This window comes from Abramis brama (genome assembly GCF_963993115.1).
Source record: "Abramis brama genome assembly, chromosome: 17".
Lineage (NCBI taxonomy): Eukaryota > Metazoa > Chordata > Actinopteri > Cypriniformes > Leuciscidae > Abramis > Abramis brama.
The window spans coordinates 13,724,169-13,736,673 of NC_139979.1; the positions used below are offsets into that span (position 1 = coordinate 13,724,169).

Below are 12,505 nucleotides of genomic sequence, written 5' to 3' on the forward strand. Positions count from 1 at the left end.
AGGACGTGTTTGCAGAAGGGACCCTTGGCTGTTTTTTGCCGCCCATGCAAAGAGCAGTGATTGGCTGATGTGTAACACACTGACCCTGGGGTCAACCATCTAACTGTCAGACGTCACTGGAAGGAATTTTGGGGATGTGTCTGGAAGACAAAGCCAGCATACATCTATCCTGTCCCTAAGTCCCTTGATTGTCTAGTGTGTAGGCGTGCAGCACATATCAGTGCTTTCAGAGCTGGTGTGTGCAGCATAAGTATGAATTTGTATAATTAAGAAGCAAAATAACAGACAGTTGATTCATAGAAATTATTAGTTTTGATGTCAAAGAAATATTTTGTGAACACATTCTTCAGTAAAGTTGACAGGTGCAAATCATACTGATGTAGTCAAGTCAAGTGGATGGGCTATTTTTTCCATTGTTGGTGACATTTCCAAATGAATCACAATCAACACCAACTTCAATATCTTAATATAGGCTAGTCTACTGTACCAGTAGCCTATATATAGATTATTATTTTTCCATTAGAAAATTATCATCAGCTAGATTATATTTTTGGTCTCAGGTCGAGTCAGCCATATTGGAGCGAGCGATTCAGAACTGCAGCAGCCAGCGATGGGAAGCCCGATTCATTTACTGTATCGGTTCGTTCGACCCGTTCGTTTCAGCGAACCGATTCACTGATTCCTTTGAGTCATCATTCAAGGGTTCCCTGAAGCCTATATGGACTTCCAACACATATTTAGTTAAATTCGTTGCATATCGCTGTTTTCGATTAAGTTTATACAAATGTAGATTAATGTTAAAGATGATTTGCATTTTATGCTTTCACTTGAATTGAGATAAAGATTTTTGTCCCATTTCTTTCTTTTTTCTTTCTTTTTTTAAACAGACAAATGTTCCTTCCCGTCACACATGTTAGCGTTATAGTTATCATGTCACTCACATACATTTTAATTGTCAATTTTCTTCCTTATACAGTCCATTGGTTTGCAAACGCTTTGCGAGTCGGTTCTAAAGAACGATTAAAAAGATTCGGTTCAGCATAATAATTCATTCGCGAATCGGTCATCACTATCAGCAGCGAGTGAGAGCAAGAGGGAGGATTCCGGCTTCAGATCCACTACAGACCCCACGGAGCCTGGACGGACCCACAAACAGCGTTAACACGGGATACAAACCTAAGCCCAACATTACATGGTGTTTATCAAGAGGGCGCGTTTTTGGAGACATTCGATGAAAAGAATATGGTAAATATTGGTCCCTTGTTAAGAATGCACGTTTTATATTTGCTATAATAATTGCAATAAGTGTGTTAGCCTGGTAGCATAGCGTGAGGGGCTCGGATGTGCACTTGGACATGAAGAGTGGGCTTTCCTGGGCCAATTTGACATGTTGTGTTGAATTAGATTGTGAATGCGAGGCGTGTTATTGCATTGCAGCGTGCTTAAGATTCCCGTGTCGTTATGAAATTTCTGATAAAAGTCAGCTATGCACGGTTTTGCAAGACAAAATGCTCCTGACAATGCGAAAGAGACCATACCGAGCAATTTTAAGCCATTCCCAATGTGTTTTTTTTCTCACGGAAAATGCGTCGTGTCAAATTTAACACCAATCTGCATGTTTAATAACCCGGTGTAAATATGTCTTGATCGCTGTTGGTTTGTTATCTTGAGTTAACTGTGTTGTGTTAGGGTCTGTGCTGTGTATTGTTGTCAGACTGTTTCTGTTCACATGGTGAACTGAAAACAATAACAAAAGACAATGCAACCAATTTTGTGCGCGGGCAAGCTTTATTAGCATTTGCCCTATGATGCTCTACCAATATTATGTATTTTCACTTAATGACTAGTTCTGATAAAATGCAGTAATTTCGCTTATTTGTTAGGGAGGCTATATAGCCCAATATCTCGGATAGCCTACATGGTTAAATATTCTGGAGGAGTTGAACTGGTTAAATTCAATTCGATTATTGTTTTATAAAATACATTAGAAGAAAAAACTTATTGGACAAGCTACAATAATTAGCAAGGAGGATGTGATATCTGCCATATTAAATTATTGATCTGTTTATCAAAGTTTTATTCTTTATTCTGCTTCTTTTCTTTTTATGCTGACTTAGAAATTCGTGAACGAATCGTTCTTTTGAGGCGGTTCTTTCTATTGAATCTCTTGAACCGCTTCGCACAACTTTTCTGAACGATTCGTTTTTCTTAAATCAACATAGGCTTATACGAAACCAAGTTGGTTTAAAAATACAATTTTATCAAAACGTGGGAAATCTAAATTACGTAAATAACCTTGAAAAAAACAACAACTAATGATGCAGATTGCAGAACCGGTTGATTGCAAGGACCTGTTCGAGAGAGCCGATTCACTTAAATGAGTCACTAGTAAGTGTTTGCTCTTCACCTGCTTTTTATGGATGTTGACCAATCAGAGCAGCGTTATGTGGTGGGCGGGGCTTCTATAGGCGTGTGTGTGTGTGTGTGTGTGTGTGTGTGTGTGTGTGTGTGTGTGTGTGTGTGTGGGTGTCAGGAACCCTTTGCAGGTATTCTCTAGCGTTACGTCATTAGCACAGGTAAGGAGCAGAGGAAAGAGCCTGGAAAGGTACATGGAAGTACATCATGCAGTTCTGGAGTTTTCTAAGTTGTGCTAGTGCAGGTACGTGAGTCTTTCTTATAGTGCTGACATTAATCACAGGGGCATTGTGTAATGGTAATCATTCATTATTTACAAGCTGCTCAAAGACAGGAAGAGGGTTTCTAACAGGCAGCTTAGGGTCGGAAGCTTATTTCACATATATATTAAACCCATCCAGGTGAAGTATCTCATTTGAAAACATTGCTTTGCGTACTCGCATATGGGCTCATCTATAAAACAAAGGGCATTTTTTCTGCTTCAGGGTGGAGTAGGGTTACCTCAAGCCATATTTCATATTTCCAATGCAAATGTGATCGGAAGAACTCCAGGAGGCTTGGCTTGGTGTGGAGCTGCGCTTGAGGCTATGTTTTTATATGGTGGTGTATTTTCAGTAACCCTCGATAATAGTCCTCAAATACTAAATAAAAGAGGTGTGCCTGTGTGTATAGCCATTTTCACTGTTATTGCTTAATGTACACGATCCTGTAAATGTTTTAAAGAATGTTTTGGTTCATTATTTTGGTTTGAGTAATGGTAGGATGGTAGTGTCTTTAGCTTGTTGTGGTCTTTTACATGGTGGTTTAATGCTGTTTTTTATCTGTGTTATAATTGATTAGGTTTTGTTTTTAAATGTCGTTCGCCATATGCAGGTTATGTGTAATGCATTGCAACATTTGTTTAGAACAAATTCCTGTGTATTTGACAAGTCTCAACATAGCTTTGGTCCGCTGAAGGTATTGGAATGATCCACCAGGCAGGCACAGCGAATGTTGCTTATACATTAAATCAGCATTGATGTAAGTTTTAGAAACCTATACTGTTGATGTTTTAAGAGTTTAGCCTACATAATGTTCAGTAACCTTACAGTGAACTTGGACTGAAGAGTAAAGAGACCATTAAAGGAATATTACGGTTTCAGTGCAAGTTTAGCTCAGTTGACAACATGTGTGTTGATTATCTCAAAAAATTACTTTCACTCTTCCCTCTTTTTTTTTTATCGCAAAACCAAGATTGAGGCACCCTGGAATGGAAGTGAATGGGGGCAAGTTTTGGCATATTTAAAAGCAGATTATGTATTGTTTGAGCTGTCAAGCTGTTTAATCAATCATTTTTTGCATTCATTTTAGGTGTTGTGTTGTGTCATGGCATCAAAGTTGTAAAATTGAACATAACTTCACAGAGAAAAGCTCAAGCCATGATTTTTTTTTTTTTTTTTTTACACAAAATCACATTAACATGCATTTTGTTTACATCTTGTGTCTATAATTCTGTTTAACACATTGGCTCCATTCACGTCTATTGAAAGTGCTTCACAGTAACCTATATTTTCATCTCTTTAAAAGAGAATGAGGGAATAATTCTTTTAGGGAATTATTTTTGTGGAAATAATTTTTTGTGATAATCAACATTATGCCACAAATGCTGAGCTTAACTCGCTGATCCTGGAATATTTCTTTAAATATATTACCGTTATAAATTTTTGTTGTTGTTGTTGTTTTGGAAAGAACTTACATTTATTATTTAAAAAATATCTATATTTCAAGTAAATGCTTTTATTTATTTCGAATGTTCTAGTCATCAAAGAATTCTTAAAAAAAAGTGCTACAAATATTAAGCATTACAACTGTTTTCAATATTCTCAGTAATGGCTGCTGAAATGTATCTTTGTCATCTCAGGAACAAATCAAAATATATTAAAATAGAAAAGTTATTTAAAATTGTAATAATGTTTTACAATACACATATCTTTACTGTATTTTTATGAAATAAAGGCAGCCTTTTTTTGAGACACTTTTTATCAAAAGCATAAAAAAATCTTACTGACCCCAAACTTTTGAATGGTAGCGTAGTTATTGAATACTTCCATGTATATATTTTTGTTTATTCAGTAACTGAACTAGCTAATTAAATCATATGGTGGTTTGTCTGACATTGTAAATATAGCTATCAGCATTCTGATTTACTCATGTTGAATCATGTGTATTGTTCGACTATTGTATCGCCTTCAATGTTTACTAAAATCGGAATCTTTGTTCTACTGTCAGTCTTGTATCTGATATTGATCGATGAGTGTTGACTCAGTGATGGCTCGCGTAGATGAAGTTTTTTGCCTGCATGGGTGAATATGTATGTTACCATGACTCCAGAAGCGCATCAGGAAAATCTGGTAAAGAAGATCCAGTTTCTCCTACCTGAAGTGCTGCTCAACCGAGCATTGGAATTGTCAGGTGTGTATTATTAAGCCAGGGCATGATGAGTGGAATGTGGATTTATTCAGCTCAGCCAGGCCTCAGGGTCTTTCCTCTGGGCTATTCATTAAAGGTCCCGTATTATGCCCCTTTTCACAAGATGTAAAATAAGTCTCTGATGTTCCCAGAGTGTGTATGTGAAGTTTCAGCTCAAAATACCCAACAGATCATTTTTTACAGCATGTTTAAATTGTCATTTTTTGGGGCACAGAAAAACACGCTGTTTTAGTGTGTGCCCTTTAAATGCAAATAAGCTGCTGCTGGACGACCCAGGGGGCGGAGCTTCATGAGCTCGCGCTCAGTCTCTCAAGACAATTTCATCTCACGGAATGATGATAATATCAGAAACTCTCAGTAACGGTGTTCATTTCGAGTCGGACAATAATGCCTACAGAGTCAGAGTGCTGTATAGAGATGGAACAGGTATAGTTTAGTAGTTTAATTACGGTTATTATAACGTATTTGTCATCTGCTTGTATGTATCCATTATTTATTAATAGCCTACAAGTCTGCTGTCTGAATGATGATCAAACATATACTGATGAGTTTAATAAAGTTTATTGTACATCACACAAAAGATGAAGCGTCAGTTTTACTTCAGAAAATCACAGTAAGAGCTGAGTAAACACAGTAAGTTATAAGAAGTGCGCAAGTACATAAACGAATTTCGGTAGAGTTGAGGGAGCATTCCTGTGGGCGGAGGTTAGTCAAAAAACGGTTCTAGTGACGTCATTAAAGAAGGAAGTAGAGGGATGTAGTCCAAACGGGCCGTTCGATGTAGGCGACTTCTGTTAAATAAAATATCTCGCTTGGCATTGAACTTTGAGCTTTATAATTTTACAGATATTATTTATGCTCTAACAGCAACATTACACACTAACTAAAGTTTGAAACATGGGATCACGAAGAATGGGACCTTTAAGGGAATTATCCTGGGCTGCTTTTAGGCCGTAGGGTGACATTTTCTCTGTCATTATTACTATTGATTGGCTGAGGTCAACACAAATAGCAACGATGAGACATTTCTGTCTGACTGATTTCTTTTTAATGGTGATTTTTACTTTTCAGGGAATATAGTTTTTGGGAGATCATCATCTAGTGGGGGTGTTCTGTGGTACCCGAAAGAAGATATTTTGACAAATGTGGTGTCTTTTGAGTCCAAACAATAAGTCAATGGAATCACTATGGATAAAAACATTCTTCAAAATACTTTTATGTTCCACAGAAGAAATAGTCAGAGGAAGGGTGAATAAAATGATGACTGATTTGTCATTTTTGGGTGGACCATCCCTTGAAGTCATCAGTGGTAAAGCCCTGTCATCTTGCATTGATTCAGGCCCCATTTACACTTTGTATTAAGATGCGTTTTGGTCGATGGAATCACTGGTAGATGAGGGAGACACATTCCCGTTTACACCTGGTGTCTCTTTTGTCCACTTTCGACCACTTCTGTCCTGATTTCTTTGAGGGGATGGTTGATGGGCGGGTAAATTAAATATATGGGCTTTTTCAGATCTTTTGATCTAATGGACGAAATAAGCTCATGCAATTTACATATTAACACGAAAGGAGACGACGGAAAAACACAGAAAGCAGCAGCTTTTGTTTCTGCTCTGAAGCCACACGACCATTCCAAACGCTGTGAGTGTGTGTTAGAAATCAAGAATGGCGAGAGAACATTGTGCTTGGTATGTTTTTCGTCTTGAAACTAAACTTAGGTCTTCAGCCAACAAACTTTAAATCCCGTCTGTCTAGTGCGCTTCCCATAATATTTACACATTAAGTCAGTAGGCGGAGAGTAGGCGGTCTTCTGTGGTTGTTGGAACGCATTCAACCACATGAGCGTCTACACCATGAAAGCAATCCGGTCGAATGCGTTTTCAACTACCTTTGGAAGTGGTCGAAGGTGGACAGGCTAAACTTTTTGGACCCCGTTTGTACCAGTATTTGGCGTCGTCCACGTGTGATCCAATTGACGAAAACACTTCTTAATACCAGGTATAAACGGGGCCTAATTAAAGTCATCTTACCATCTGTACCTTAAAACTGGTCTCAATTCAGCCTCTGTCAGTCAGCAGCACCAACGTGATGAGTCGTTATGGCACTGTCACAGAGCTGTGACTGCTTAGAGGAAAGATAAGAGGTTAAGAAACGGGTGAATTTGTGTGCTGTAAGCAGAGGGGGGCTTTGAGAAGGGTTTGCACTGATGGATGGCTTTTGTAGATGCTGTTGAGAGGGGTCAATCCTCTCCTCGCTGTCTCTCATTCTTACTCTTCCTTCTCCCCTGTGGCTTACTCTCCTCCTATCCTCTGCCCTGAGTAAAACACATCTCTCTCTGTTATGCTTTTGACTCTATTTGTACTTGCTTTTAAGAAAAGCAGAAGGGATACAATTCTAACCAATAATTATTTTAATGTTAATGTGGATGATAAATGGCATGACATATATTAAAATACTTTTTTGTCTAAATAAATTAAAATAAAAAACTAACAATTAATTGTTTTAAATGGTGCAAGTAAATTTAGACATCACAGTATAAAAATATTAGCCTATATTCAATTTGAGATTTGCTGAGCATTACATTTAACAATGTTATTAAATTAGGTTTTTTTTCATGTTATTTCCTAGGTTTATTCTTTGTGTAAAATGCTCTGGGTGTCATAATAACTTAGCATCAGCGTTTCATAATAACAACTGATGTTCTCAGAAAACTTGTGCAAGATCATCTGGCTGTTATTCAATAAGCAATAAAGGCATCATTAAGATATTGTCTGTCATCCCTCTTTAGTCTTGTGTAGTTTTACTTTTTTATCAAGAGTTTTGTTTTTTGTTGGAAAATCAAAATAAAACCAGCTTCTCATGGTAGAGTTTCTGGTCCAAGCTTGTCATTTATGGTCCAAGTTGGTGTAGATAGCTGTTATGGCTGGAAGTTGATCTTTTAGACAACCTTGTTCCATCAATGAAGAAGCTGCCATATTCCAAAAATCCATTTAAGTTAGTATTACATGTTTTTTCTCGCACAGCACAGTGTTTTTATATTCCTGTTGAAACATTGCTGTAGCATGACTGCCAGTTTTTGGAATTGATCACTTTCTCGGATTGGTGTGATGAATCAGTCAGGAGATTATGTGAGTGATAACATCTCAGCCTCTTCTCCTGCTCTCACTCTTACAGTCTCACAGTCAGGCCTGGAGCTACAGCGCAGCCTATTACAATAGACGAATGCTATGTGTGTGTTCATTTATGACAATTTACTGATCTTCTCTGTTCTCGATGAAGGATGGCTTCAGTCACAGTGTTTGTTTCTCGGAACTGTCTATTTTTCACAATTACTGTCTGCTTTGCTTCTATTTCCCTCTAGTGCTATGCAAGCTTTAGGTTGATTGTCAGTTTGATAGCTGCCTGCATTTATGAGAAGATCTCACTGGCATTAACTCTAAAGCTGAACATAGTTCACAGAGTGAAAGTTGGTCGCTGGCAGAGAAAAACAAACCAGATTTTTTTTAGGTTTTGTAGAGTACTGCAGTGACCTTTGAATTAAGTGCAGTTTTATTTATCATCACAGTTACAAAGTCTGACCGCCTTTTGTTTATTCACCTTTTCAGTGGAATGCAGTGTGAAATACTGATGCTTTGAATAGCTGAAATGCCCTGCATTCCAATTAAAGTGCAGTGAAATTCAGCATCTACAATGAAAAGATTATCCAGCTGTATAATGAGATGACTTTGCTGTGGTTGTGATCGTCGCTCAGCCTTTGGCTGACCTGCAGTGGGCTCAAGAATGACCTCATTCTCTGCTTTTTGTATCACTCTGTCCTTTCTGTCTTCTATAGTTTCATGCTAATGATCCTTGGACATAATTCTATTCTATTGTGTTATGTTGTGTTCCAGTCAAACATTTTTTATGTTCAGTTTTTTAAAGCAACACTAAGGAACATTTTTTACCTTAAAATAATGTTTCCAAAATCGTATCAGTGGCTCATCAAGTCGTAACAGGGTGAAAGGCACTTCTGGATTCGCTTTGCAGCCCTATATCTGCTATAACCACACACCATGCAAGTTTGCCAAACCGGGTCGCTTTTCTGTAGTTCGAATGAGACATAAGAAAACTACAAATTTGACTCGCTTTACGTCAAGCGTTACAATAGTCATTATTTAGTTTTCCTTCGTTTCTGATGTCGCAATACATCATACTTTCATGAAATCATGCAACATACTCTACCTTGTCAGTGGACATCGTTCATTCCAAAGCCGGTGCTAGATAAACAGCGAGTGTGCGTGCGACAGTAGGCTGCGGGCGGCGAAATTATTTACGACAGCGGTAATGGACAATTCCGCTTCCAACCTGTAGGGCGACCGAAGAGGAAAAGTTCCTTAGTGTCGCTTTAATGATCACTGGTCAGAATTCTATATTCTATTCTATTCAATTCTATAGACACAGAAATGGAAACCTTTAAAACCCCATTAAATGGATTAATGAGGGCAAGTTTCATTCATGTGTTGACATATTTACCGTATTTAAGTCACACCTGACTATAAGTTGCACCTGGTCAAAATTGCATTGTTGAAAAAAAACAAAAACAGATTGCATCGCATCTGTGTATGTCACATTTTTTTTGTAAATTTTGAAATAATGTAACATACCAAAAAACATTCATTATAAAAAAAAAACCCAAAAAACATGTATTATAAATGTTCGCATAGATAACCTCAAATCTAATAGACTGGTCTGGATTTTAGAATTTCTAGTAGCAGTATTTGTGCTTAGTTGTAATTTCATATTTTTTCCCTGTTTGTTTTCCTTTTCTGTGTCAGTGGTTGTTTCAGATGCATTTATCATTACCTGCACACAAACATATAGTCTTGACTGTAGCTGGTGATTTGAAGTTGAAGTTGAATGTGTAGATTACCAGAGCAGTTGACAGCTAGAGGGCTCTCTATACACACACTGGTGCTTGAACATACATCCAATGCTTTTGTATAATGAAGATTATTTCTGCAACTGTATAAACTCTAATATGATTCTGTTATTTTTTGCAGATATTTCAAGGATATCATATTATGCAGGTAAGACAACTTTCCCTTTTACTTTCCCTTTCTCGCTTTCTCTCTGAAATGGATTTCAAATTGATCGGAGGGGGGGAAATGTCAGCCTAACCTTAATCCACCATTTACTGAATGTGAATTGAGTAGAGCGTGTTCTGCTATAAAGCAGATCAGTACATTCTGTTCCAAAGCCTGTCAGCTGCCTTTGGGCTGCCCATATGACAATGGAGCTGCATTTTAATTCCCCCCATAACCAGCTTTTCTCATTTGATGTATTATTCATTTATGTAAAAACACTTTTTAATGCTGTAAACTCTCAAGCTTTGGGGGTTTTATTCTTTCTTTTTGTTTTGTATATGTTTTTGCTCATTTAGTGGTGTTGAGGGAGTGTTGTTCAAGTCTAGATGTGTGGTTTGCTGGTGCATCTTCATTCATAGTTTTCTGTGGATCAGATTCAAGATGCCCATCCAATCAGCTGATGCTTCATATTTTTAACCTTGTTTCTTTCCATCACCAAGGGCATTACTGTTGGAAGGAAGGAGGGCCTTTTTAGACAGTAGGGTTCCTGTGTGTCTGTTTGGCATCTATGGAGACCATTATTAAGCACAAAATGGGGCCTATTAGCTGATATTTGAGAATGTGGTTAGTATAGCAGGAAATGACCTGTTTGCCCTCCCTATAGGGAACGAGTGCTTGGAATGGTAATGAATATCTCTGGCAAACATGGCAAGGTGAAACTCTTAAATAACAACAGCAAATTATATTCTGCATTATATGCTTTGAAATCAAATGGTAAGTTAGGACTTGTATTATAAGAACAAAATAATGCACAAATCTGCTGGTACAGGTCTTGTACTGTACTCAGTACAGGTCAGGAAAAACTGTTCTTCCTCTACTAAGTTTCTTGACCTTTGTCTGTTTTGGTCATCACTGTATTTATCCATAAAAGAGAAGTGGTCAGCATTTCTCCATTCTCTTTTCAGCACTCTCTTAATATTTTTTTTTTTTTTACAATTAACTGTCCTGTCTAATAATACAAATGGACAATAACACTTCCAATATATATGGCCAGTTCAGATATCTTAATTAAACAAAACTATTGAATATCAATTCTATAGATTTGTTTTTCATTGGAAGTGCACATTTTATCAAGCCAAATAACACTACTTTGTTCACAAATAAAGAAATAGTTTGAATTATCATTAAAAAGGTGTGAACCAATTATTATATAAAATATAATACAAATATAAACTAAAGAGAATCTGCTGTCCTTTTTTTTACTGATTTTTAAAAAGGTTTTTCAGTAAAATTCAGATATATTTTACATAAATATTTACAAAAAAATATTTTTTTTAGAAGTTTTGTGGATGTTATTTACTACTATCATTAAATCGTGATATCGTCTGCATTATATCTTCTGCAATTTTAGATATAGACAATGGCATTGCAGACTGAATTATGGTAAATCTCTGAGATATTTTTTGTGTTTGTATAGTAAATAGCACAGAACAAAGTCTTAGCTGTAGTTTGTAATCTGAAAAGGTATGTTTGGGATTACACAACTTCTGAACTATTTCTTCAGTACATTGCCATAGTGCCTTATAGAGAGTTCTTCAACATGAAAAACGGTGTTGAAGTTATGTAAATTGCAAAGCTTGATGATGCACTTGTTTGCTAAAAAAAACTTTAGATACATTTGCAGCGATGTTTCATCGTTTATTTATGGGCTGTTGTCAAAAACAGGATACAGTCTTCCTTCCTTTAGCCTTTGTCAGGTAGCTGACGGACATTCCTTCAGTCGCTCTCTACATGAAACTCCACAGCTGTCCTGAAGAGCCACAAACAGCCTCTTGATGAAGTATACAATATAACATTTCTACCATTATTCATAAGGTGATTAGGGGTTCTTCGAAACGATAATGCTTTGTATTTAAATGTGCAACACAATGCCGAGAATGTAAACAGAAGCCGGACCGCCCAACTGAATAATCCTGGTCAAACCCTGACCCTGAAAAACCTGCTCGGCTGCTTCTTTTAGCTTGGTGGTCTGTGTTTTAACATAAACATAAACTGGTCAGCCAATAGCAGTTGGTTTCACAGGACTCATTAGCATATTTAAAAAGGCCCCTCCTCTCATTTCAGTTGGCCTGATTCTCTCTCTCTCATATCCCTCCCTGTTACACATACTTTCTCTCCTGACACACTCTGCCGGATTGTGAAACTTACACACGCCGTCACCGCAGTTTCTCTTAATCTAGATGAACCTCACAAAGGCAGCTAAAAGGAAGCATTTTAGCATGTGAGGATTATTCTTGTCGACATTTCTGCTTTTCTTCCAGCCTTGCCTGCCGCATCCATTCTCTGGAATACTCCGGACAGCTGTGGGAGTTCCCTGTCACTTTTGGATGTTTTTCCACTGCTCTTGTTAGTGGTTTTCGAAAACAAGACCAGCACACCTTGCATTTGTATCTACCTGGCGTCCACCCTCTTTCCCATTACCGCATGCTCTTCTGGATCATTTCATGTTTTCGCACTTCTGGATTAGAGCATCCGTCAGCTGACCAATCACCTTC

At 37.5% G+C, this 12,505-nt stretch overlaps 1 protein-coding gene across 4 annotated transcripts in view; it reads left to right on the forward strand.

The window, feature by feature from the left end:
* The first annotated feature begins 1,068 nt into the window (after positions 1-1,068).
* ptk2ab (protein tyrosine kinase 2ab) overlaps positions 1,069-12,505 on the forward strand; it is a 64,273-nt gene continuing 52,836 nt past the window's right edge. For all 4 annotated transcript variants that reach the window (XM_084088783.1, XM_084088785.1, XM_084088784.1 and 1 more), the window contains exons 1-2: positions 1,069-1,245; positions 9,927-9,953. The gene's annotated coding sequence lies outside the window, so the exon portion shown is untranslated. The remainder of the gene's footprint in view (positions 1,246-9,926; positions 9,954-12,505) is intronic.